General features: G+C 32.1%; 1 pseudogene; it reads left to right on the forward strand.

Moving 5' to 3' along the window:
• The first annotated feature begins 2618 nt into the window (after positions 1-2618).
• On the forward strand, positions 2619-9242 carry LOC125838302 (probable L-gulonolactone oxidase 6; annotated as a pseudogene).
• Positions 9243-10999: the final 1757 nt, after the last annotated feature.

Below are 10999 nucleotides of genomic sequence, written 5' to 3' on the forward strand. Positions count from 1 at the left end.
GATGAAGGAGTACTTACCACTCCGCCACAACTTGTTGGTAATAAATTTTAAATACATTAGTATGATTATTTGTTTTTCTAATAAATTTACTAATTGATTGTTAGTTTGTTGGTAATATATCATTCAATTAAGTTCAATGCTAGGTTAGTAATTGATTGACAATATGTTCAAAATATCATTAACTGAATGATTATCCAATAGTAAAATATTTATTAATTTATTGCATTTAAAAATCTAAGAGCAGGAATATAAATCCAAAAATATTAATATCAATTTTATAAATCATATTTGAATGAAATAATGCAAATCTATGATAACGAGTTAAATTAATTTCAATATGACACATATATCAAAAAATTTAATTTGAGCACGTTTACCAAAAATATTGACCAAATCTAAATCTTGGCCAAAATTTAAAAGTTAAAACGCTTAACAGTAGAACTGAAAATTGAAGCCTCAAAACCTGAACCAACCGTCCTATTAGATATAAAATGACCTTTCAAAGCTAATCGCACTGACGAAATTCTCATCAGAGCACGTTTACAAAAAATGTTAAGCAAAGTCAAAATTTGGCCAAAAGTTAAAAGTTAAAACGCCTAACGGTACAAACTGAATATGAAATCCTCAAAATCCAAACCAACCATCCTATAAGAGAAAAATGACCTTTCAGAGCTAACCGCGCTGATGAAATTCAAATTTGAGCATGATTCCCAAAAAAATTGACCTAATTCAAATTTTAGCCAAAAGTTAAAAGTTAAAACGCTTAACGACACAAACTGGAAATAAAAGTCTCAAAACCTGAACCAACCATCCTATGAGACCAAAACTGAACTTATATGGCTAACCGCGGTGACAAAATTTCATTTCGAGCATGATTACCAAAAATATTGACTAAAGTGAAATTTTGGCCAAAACTTAAAAGTTAAAATGCCTAACGACATAAACTAAAAATGGAAGCCTCGAAACCTGAACCCTCTATCTTATTACATCAAAAATGACCTTTCGCATCTAACTTCACTGACGAAATTCTCATCTGAGCACGTTTATCAAATATATTGACCGAAGTTAAATTTTGGCCAAAATTTATAAATTAAAACACCTAACGGCACACACTAAAAATGAAAGCCTCAAAACCGGAACCAACCATCCTATTAGATAAAAAAAATTACCTTTGGAGTTAATTACGTTGACAGAATTCTCACCTGAGCACGTTCATAAAACTATTGACCAAAGTCAAATTTTGGCCAAAACATAAGATATAAAACACCTAACCGAACAAACAAAAAATGGAAGCCTCAAAACTTGAACCAACCTTCCTGTTAGATCAAAAATGACCTTTCGAAGCTAATGACACTGACAGAGTTCTAATATGAGCACGTTTACAAAAAATATTGACCAAAGTCAAGTTTTGGCTAAAATTTAAAAGTTAAAACGCCTAACGACACAAACTGAATTTGAAAGCCTCAACACTAGACGCTGATTTACCAAAAAGTTTAACTTGAATTGATAAAATTATCAACTATTCAGATATAAGTTATAATTAATAATTTACCAATAAATTTTATCACAGTTGGTAATAGTTACTATTCAACTAAACATTCATATGTAATATTACCAACTAATAATTAATATGTTGGTAAATTTTACCAATGGATTAATGATCGGTTGGTATATTACCAACTATTTTAATGATGTTAGTAATTTACTAACTACAATCTTTATTCGTCGGCAAAATTTTCAACTAATTGGATATTGGTTGGCAAGTTTACCAACGAATTACATTTCGTTACTAATTTACCAACACATTTATATTTGGTTGGTAAATTTAGCAACACAAGCTTGCCGTTGGTAAATATTTGGTTAGTAATTCATTGGTAATATGTTAATAAATTATATAAACAATTTTTTGTCATATTTACGAACCGATATATACTTCGTTGGTAATATTACCAACAAAAAGTGTGCGTTAGTAATATTTCAGTTGGTAATCCGTTGATAGAATGTTGCTAAATTTGGCGCCATTTTTTCCCGCCGTATTTACCAACTAAAATACTTAGTTAGTAAGATTTTGGTTGGTAATCTATTAGAATTTGGTTGTTAGGTTTTAAAATATAATTTAATTAGAAATATGTTGGTAATTTGTTAGTAGAATACTAACCAACTTAAGTTGTTAGTTAAATCTGTTGGCAATTTGGGGTTTTTTTGTAGTGCGTGTGAGATGTTTGGAGGAAACGTAGGCCAAAAAGGTGTATCAAATTACATAAAAAATAAGTTTTGGTGGGTAATATGACCTTAGTTTAGTTGAGGTGTGTCTCTGGGCTTTCGGTCATAGTCTAAGCGGGTACTAGTGTCTTATCCCGTTATTTTGTAATATTTTAATACCAGAAAAAAAATTATTTATTATCACTTATGACATATAACATATTTATAATATTTTAGTAAAATTTCTCATAGATAAATTTGAGCTATATATCACTCTACACTTTGTTGGACTTAAATAAATTGAACTAAAATGTGTTAAGCTAATCAGAGTAAATCAATAATCAATCAAAATTTATATGACTAAAATAAATTACAATTTTATGAGCTAATCTTATCACTTCTACTAGCAATCAATAATGACGTTGAAGGTACGGTGCTTGCATTGTTATATATATACATATATATGTGATATATATATACATATATGCATATATACATATATATATATGTATACATACACACACACACACACTATATATATATATATATATATATATATATATATATATATATATATATTTATTGCTTATACAGTACTATAGTTATTGGTTTTTATTATTAGAAAAAATAGATTAAGTTGGAAGGATCACACATTTAGTTATGTGCATATTAATTAGTTATGTAGGTATTAGTTATGGAGATATTAACTATTCCATTACCTATCATGCATAAGATAACACATTAATTTCCTCATAATTTATACATGTATTAATTATGTGAGTTTCTAAATCACAAATCAAACATAATACTGATTTTTACTAGCTACTAAAAATTCTACAACTTATTCAAAATTTAATACATAAATATGTTGCTACTTTACTCTCTAGTAGTTATCAAACAACCCCTTAATGTATAATGTATAATCATTATATATTCGAAGCATAATTAGTGAGTACTATACAATAATTAAAGATTCATTTGAATATTTAATATGAAATCATAATTTAAATTATATTGATTTGAAGTTGAAGTTTTGTTTGGATATGCAATTTAGATTTCTTAATTAAGTTGTTTTTTTCTCATAAACATGTAAACTACACAAATTGTGAAGTTTATCAAAATTTCCTCATTTCTTATACAATCTTACCAAATTAGCTAATCATTATTCATAAACAAGATCATGAAATATCTTAAGATGCCGAATGAATAAATCACATATCTTCATATATCTTTTATAAATAAATGATAATGTGATTACAAATTTTTAAATGCACGTAATTTTAAAAAGATTCACTAGTGAATAATAATACTTTCTAGTTATTCTTAAACATAATATTTTCACAATGTATGTACAATCTCTTTATATTGAGCATGAGTCTTTTTTAACAAAATTTAAAATGATGTATTTCTCTTTCGACAAAATGCTAACTTATAAGTCAAATTTACATTTAAAATATTTTGAAATAACGATTGAAATCTAAAATAATACTTTTTGTAATCTTAGTGATTTGAAATGATCATGATTTAAGTCATATATCTAAATGTTGATTTGAAATCATGACTCAGTTCATTTTAATTCATTTCAATCAAAATAACTATTAAGCTGATTTTAGTCCAATCAATTCATTAACTCAACCCAACATATTAATCAAAGGGTTGTGGACTACTGCAACATCTATTAACCAACAAAAAGATATTTTTATTTCTTTTCGGCTTGTTTTCCCCATATCTTAATATTAAAAAAGGTGGTTATGTTGTTTTTCACTTTGCGATGATATTGAAGTTTGATAAAATTAAACGAAGAATTAAACATCCATTCCTAGTTCTTTTTTTTCTTTTTGACTTTCAAATTAAATCCATAATATATGGATAAGTATAAATTAATATAAAATACATACATAAGTATGTTTAGTTTTCTTTCCAACAGCAATATAAAAAATCAAACATAAACTTTTGAATGATAAATCCAACCCTTATGTATGTGTGTGAATAAAATTTAGGTGACACTAAAAGTAGAACGAGTGTTCAAACGTTCAATTACCCTTTCAAAAAGGGATGACTCAAACTTAGGGCAAGATGCAACTACCTTTGGGAGACAACATGAATTTGCTGATTTTACATGATTTCCTAGTCAGCGCAATGTTGTTTATAAGATTGATGATCAAGTTCTTTTCAACACTCCTTGCAATGTTTACTGTAACACCCGAGAAAAGTTTTGAACTAAGACTCAAACCATCCTTCATAGTGAGTAGGATTTTACCAAGGAATTTAAAATTTCTTCATTATTAAGGTTAGGTCATTAGATATAGCACCTTGAGTTCCAAAAAGAATTAAAGAGAATTCATTCAAGTCATTCCTTAGTTCTTTTAGATTTTGGGTCAACTTCAAACGACCATAACTTTCAATACATGATGGGTTAGGAGACCCATAAGATATCAAATGAAAGATATCTGAGTCCTCTTTCGAACGCCACTGAGTTTGATAATTTTCAAGATCGTATGAGGGAGTTATGCCTGTTTGAAGTCATGCTGTCTATTTAAGGAAAGTTACCCGTATTTAAGATCAGTATTTTGATCCTTTCCTTACCCTATCAGATTTAATTCATTTTTTAGCAATTAAATAGGGGTCTAAACTGATTTGGTTCAGTTTACACAATCATAATTTATGCTAGGGTTTTAGAAAAGAGTCCGAGAAGAGAAAAGAGGAGAAAAGTCAAGGTTTCATCAAGTTCTTGCAGATTTCACCAAGGATTTGATCCCTAAGAGGTATATTAGTTCACATAGCGTTGAGTTCGTTCACCAACGCGCCAATCATGATTTATTCAACGTAATTTCGTTCTTAAAATTTAAGGATTTATGTTCTTGATAAGTGTTCATGAAGTTTCATTCTAAATCTTGTTTTGTTGGAATTTTGATGAGTTCTTGAGATAATCGTATGGATTTTAAGAGTTGCTTTTGAGTAGATTCTTGTGTACTTTGGTTGGGTATTTGAATCTAAGTGACTGGGGAAGAAACCATTCTATTTTAGGCGAGTTAGGGTCAGAAAACGAGAAAGAAAAGTTGTCAGGGTTTTCTGGATTGGGGCCTGGCGCCCTACGCCAGCCAGTGCGCCCCAACCACACATTTGTAGGTAGAGGGCTGGCGCCTTGCACCACTCAATTTGCAAGGGTCCCCGGCCCCCGACCCCTTCTCTGTCATTTTCCCGTCTGAGTCCTTTAAAAGGGTAGCTTCAAGCCATATCGATTCTAAACACTCTAAACTACTTCTAAACATCTAGAAATCATTCATAACATGAATCATAACCTTGAATCCATAATTAAAATTCAAGGTATAGTTAAGAGTTAAGTCTTTGGAGTTCTTCAGAGTTGTTTGAGAAAGTCCCTATGAGTCTTTTTGAGAATTCTTCTACAATTTCTAATAACTTGTTTCAAGACTCAAGTAAGTGAGCATGAGAGTGAGGAGAATGTTTTCATGATTCTACACTATCATCAAGATCCTTCATATCATGAATCATAACTCTTGAATTCATAATTCAAATTCAAGAAAGAGTTAAAGAAAAGAGTTCAAGAAAGTCTTTGAGTTCAATTGTGAATCCTTTGAGATCAATTATCGATTTAAGCTATGTTTTGAGGAAGTAAGTATGAGAATGAGAAGAGTCGTATACATGAGTTCCATATTGTTATTTAGTCCCTTGAGTCAAGTCATTCATGCCCATATATTGCGCATGAACTCCATAAGTTGAGTACCTTTGAGAGGAGTAGTATCTTCAAGTTCTAAGCCTTGAGTATTGAGTTCCTAACTCTTTGAGATTATATTCCTAATTAGGGGGATATTACATGTTACTTATTGAAGGTTCTTGAGTTGAGTTGTTCATTCTCATAATTCCGCATGAACCCTACGAGTGGAGCATTCTTGAAATGAGTAGTATCATGAAGTCCTTGAGTTGAGTTATTCATGCCCATAATTTCGCATGAATCCTATGAGTCGAGCAATCTTGAGATGAGAAGTATCATTGAGTCCTTTAGTTGAGTAGTTCATGCTCATAATTTTGCATGAACCCTATTTTGAGAAGTCTTTCGCAAACCTTTTCAAAACTTGTTTTAAGACTTGAGCATATGAGTTTGAGAAAGAGTAGCGTTAAGTTCATTTTTTTCAGAATGAATGTATGGGAACTAAGTATTCCCAAGAGAAAATATTTTCACATTTAAAAGAGGAGGAAACTGAGATTTCCAAAAGAGTTTTGAGTAGTTTTAGTAACAGCTCATTTAAGAGAAAGATTTTTGAGTAATAATCTCAAAACACAAAAAGAGTTATGTTTTTAAACATATGAGCTAAATATATTTTGGGAGTAGTATTGAGCATCGATATGGAGAAGAGTTCTAACAACTCACAGCCCCCATAAACCAAATAGCCAACGTGGATAGAAAGAGTCATACTTTTTAGATGATTTGTTATTGCTTTTTAGCATAGACTAGTGGATCCACTTAGTTGAACAGTTATATACCCCGACAAAGTATAGGACAGTTCTGGCAGGGTAGGCGAGATGTTGTATCATCACATAGCTCATAGTGATGGTTGTCGATTAGAGAATCTCCCACAGAGTTATATTATATTTTTATATACAAACTGAGGTATTAGTGTAATCTTCAATAAATTGAACTACTATATACTGTTTTAAAAGCTTTCCATATATTGCATCTTTTGTTGTTGTTTTATCTCGAGTTGAGTAATCAAGAGTTGAGTATCTTATCGTTGATTTGAGCCCTATTTCTCAGAGTTGAGTCTGTTATTACTGAGTTCAACTATGTTTCATTGAGTTGAGTTGAGTTGAGTGAGTTGAGAAGAGGTAAGTATGTTTCTTTTCTACCAGTTCATCTTATGTTTATGCTTTAGAATTACCCTTACATGCTCGTACATTCCATGTACTGAGCCATTTGACATGCATCGTTTCATGATGAAGATATAGGTATTCAGGATCATTAACAGGTGTTTCGTTGAAACCACTTACAGTTCCAGTTAGCTATGGTGAGCCACCTTGCTTCCGGAGGATTTCATTTACTTTTCAATTTCATCAGGATGTCGTGGGTCTTGTCCCAACTTCCATCTTTGTCATTTAGAGGCTTCATAGATAGACAATACAATTTGAGATGTCTGTTTAATTTATTTTGTTGAATGATTTAACAACTTGAGTTGATTGTTTCTGGCGAGTTGAATATATTATTTTATTTAGAATTTAATCATTTGAGTTAAAGATTTGTAATTGAGTTTAATGAATTTAATTCCGTTTTAAACTTTTGTATGCTTGAGTTAGTCTTCCGCTTGTAGTCATCCAGGATGAGGGTTCGCTTGGGGAGCAGCAATGGTTCTCGAGTGCCGGCCACGTCCAGGGTGTAGACTCGGGTCGTGACACTGACTTTCTTAGATTTCACACTACACCTTCACTCGTCCTTGCTATTTTAAGAACCACTGGTAATTTATTAATCATAATTCTTCAAATTTACTTTCTTTTGACTTTATGGTAACATTTTCTGATACCATGTCATCACATTAGTCTAATTTCTTTAATAACTAGAGGAGAATAAAGAATGATCAAACGATGCTGGTGGAAAATGCTCAAGTACTAAACTAACCACTTCTACATTGAAGATTGGTTCTTACGAGTTGACAAACAATGGTTAGTTAATTCTTTCATCACGCGACTGTACAAGTAATAAAGGATGTTAAGTCCAAATATTGTACCTATAGAGAAATTGTCAGATTGATCGTCTAATTTGAATTATTATTTGAACTTTTCGGTAAGTAACAAACAACTTTGGGAATTTTATATATTTTATTATGTATGCTAAATTTTATAGTTATACATAGGTTGGAAAAGTTTATCAAACAAGGTACTAGTAACACACAAAACTAATGCGTGCATTTTTTTTCTAATGCACTCTATCAAAGGACCCGTAATTAAATATGAAAACTTTACGGTGCTTTCCATATTCTCTATCCAGGTATCATTTAACATGTAAAGGATTCTTATTTTATATTTTCAGTACATTATATTATAAGTAATTAGTTCAAGTATTTATTTAATAGTAATGCTTATCTTCTTAGATTTGCATTTTGCAAGAAAGAGTTCTTTTATTGTCCTCCTCAATATTAAAGACTTTAATAATCTAAGTTTCAGTGACTCTTTACTTTCGCTGCTTACACCCATGTCTGATTATCCAAAAATACACTAGTCTTGAGGAATACAAGATGTACCTGTTGATGTTTTTAAAAGAGTTCGAGTAATGCATAGTTAATAATTCCATTGCATTTTCTTTGGTTTTACCTTTACTAGCTACCCAGAGGTTGGCATACACAATTGATTCCAAGCATCCGAAACATTCCTAGACAATCTTGAAGATGTAACAATCAAAACATCGCCTTGGAACCATGGAGTTAAAGGTCTATTTTTTATCCAAACAACACTTAACATTCGCTTATCTAAAGTCGAAGGCTTTATTGAAGATGTCCAAAGACGTGTTGTTTTAGAGCCTAAGGCACTATGTGTCCTTGACTTATATAGTGGAATCCTCATGAGGTATGTTACACCTTCAAATGCTTAATTAGGTAAACAAGAAAATGATTTGGATTTTGACATCACATATTATAGAATCAAGGACCCAATGTCCCCTAGACTCTTTGAAGATTTTCTTGAAGTGGTAGAACAACTACCTCATTCAAATATTGGAATTGCAACATTAGGGTAAAAATAGGAATGTAGAATTTATTGGAGCAATCAACAAGTACAAAAATCTTGATAAGTTCTTTAAAGTGAATCAAAGTTATGACCAATTAGGATTATTTTCTAGTGAGTGGAAAATCATATTTTACGCTTAAAAGATGGGTTGACTATAGTCAAGAAGGGTGTGCTCTAGAAGGACTATGCATTTGTTCTGAAGATATAATTTGTGCCCCAAAGAGTTTCTTTTGTCGACCAGAAGAGTTTATAAAGATGTCAGGGTGTGTACTCTTTTATTGTCATATGTAAAATATTTGTCTGTATAAGTTATATCACGGTGCAAGCATAATTTTATGTAAGCAAGTGTCGATATATGATGACCCAGTCGGTCATTTTTGGAAAGTTTAATGAATTTACCATTTTTTCCCTCCCGATATTGACCTTGAGTATTCTATGATTGAGTTTTGAAATTTGATTTAAGCTTGAGAATATGGTGTTTTCAGTTTGAAAGGCTAAGTTGTTAAGAAAGTGATTTTTGGTGCTTTTTGGAGTTTCGAGTATCAGAATAAAATTTCGTCAATTCCATCAGTCTTGAAATGTGCAATCTGATCGGTGAGAGTTTTCAGTTTCATATTACGAGTCTTTTTGAGGATTGGAGGTCCTAACTTGTGAAATTGTAGCCTTTGGATTGACTTTGGTCAACATTGGGGTTCATATTATTGCATCAGAATTCTGAGAGAGTTCTATTGGATTCTGGTGTTGCAGGGCTCACTTTTGTGATGGCCCTGTCAAAGAAAAGGCCTCAAGTTAAGCGAAGGACCTGTCTCTTAAGCAACTTTTTCTTAAGTAAAAGAGGCTTAGCTTTTGCGAAGTCCACGATTTTATCAGGTTAACTTTTGTGAACCCATAGTGGCTTTTACAATACCAGAGAGGGTTTTTGACCTGCCAATTAGTGGTTTAAGCCCCATTTCACCATTTTTGAGCTTAGGGAACCCTTGGTGGCAATATTGGAAAGGATTTTGTAACACCTTCGATTCGAGAAAGGGGTCAAACGGGCAAGTCAAAAACCTAATAGTGGACCATGGAACCCTCCACTAAGCCTTAGACATGCCATGAAGGGGACCACCGTTCGTTAATGGCTTCGTGGTTGATTTCCATAATTTGGCCCATGAATGTGTCACTCACACGGAAGCCCAGACAACCCTTGGGCCACAAACATATATAAACGGTGCGTGAAGCTTTAAACAGACCGTAAAGTCATTCGTGAAGGAGATTTGTCAGGCTTAGAGTATACGGTCAACTTCAAACTATCATATCTTTCAGCACAAAATGAATTATGCTCCCCATGACCTATAAAATTAAAGATCTCAGAGTCCTCGTACTGCACCAAGTTTGGCTAATTCTAAGTTCGAAGTAAAAAGTTATGCCCAAAATAGTGAAGCCCTGTTGGGCAGAGCATTTTCACAATCTACTTGACGGGCCGTGAAATCCTTCGAGTCAGTTAATTTGACATTTTTATGCCAGGGTTGTTTCAGTCTTTTCCCAATTATTTTAACTCAATACTACATCATTGTACCTTTTACCCAAAGCCCTACATAATGAATTTTACACACAAAAATCACCCAAATCAATTCATTCTTTTAAAATTCCAAAAGTTGACCAAGTTCATCTTGTCAAATATTTCTCTCTCTAAAGCTTGAAGGAGAAGGCTAGGGTTTCAAGATCAAGCCTCTGAATTCACCATTGGTTGCAAGCTTTTGACATCAAGGTATGATAGTATTCACCTGTGGAGCCCTTTCCTCCATAGGGCTTCTAAATTCTCCAATTTCGTAAAGTTAGGTTCCCTATCAAGTTAGGGTGTTATTCAATTGTCATGGGTTCCTTTCAATGTTGATCCAATTGATTGTTTTATTTCTTCTAATACATGAATTGAAGGAATTGCATGTTTTAAGTTGAATCCCCCATGAACCCATGCATGACTCATAATTTCTAGACTTTGAGGATATGATGTTGGTTTTGAACTATGAAAGATAAATTTATGAAGATGTGCATGTTGGGATATACTATTAACCATGTAATTGTG

The sequence above is a fragment of the Solanum verrucosum genome, unplaced genomic scaffold, assembly GCF_900185275.1.
Source record: "Solanum verrucosum unplaced genomic scaffold, falcon-dt-bn FXZP01000110.1, whole genome shotgun sequence".
Taxonomy (NCBI): domain Eukaryota; kingdom Viridiplantae; phylum Streptophyta; class Magnoliopsida; order Solanales; family Solanaceae; genus Solanum; species Solanum verrucosum.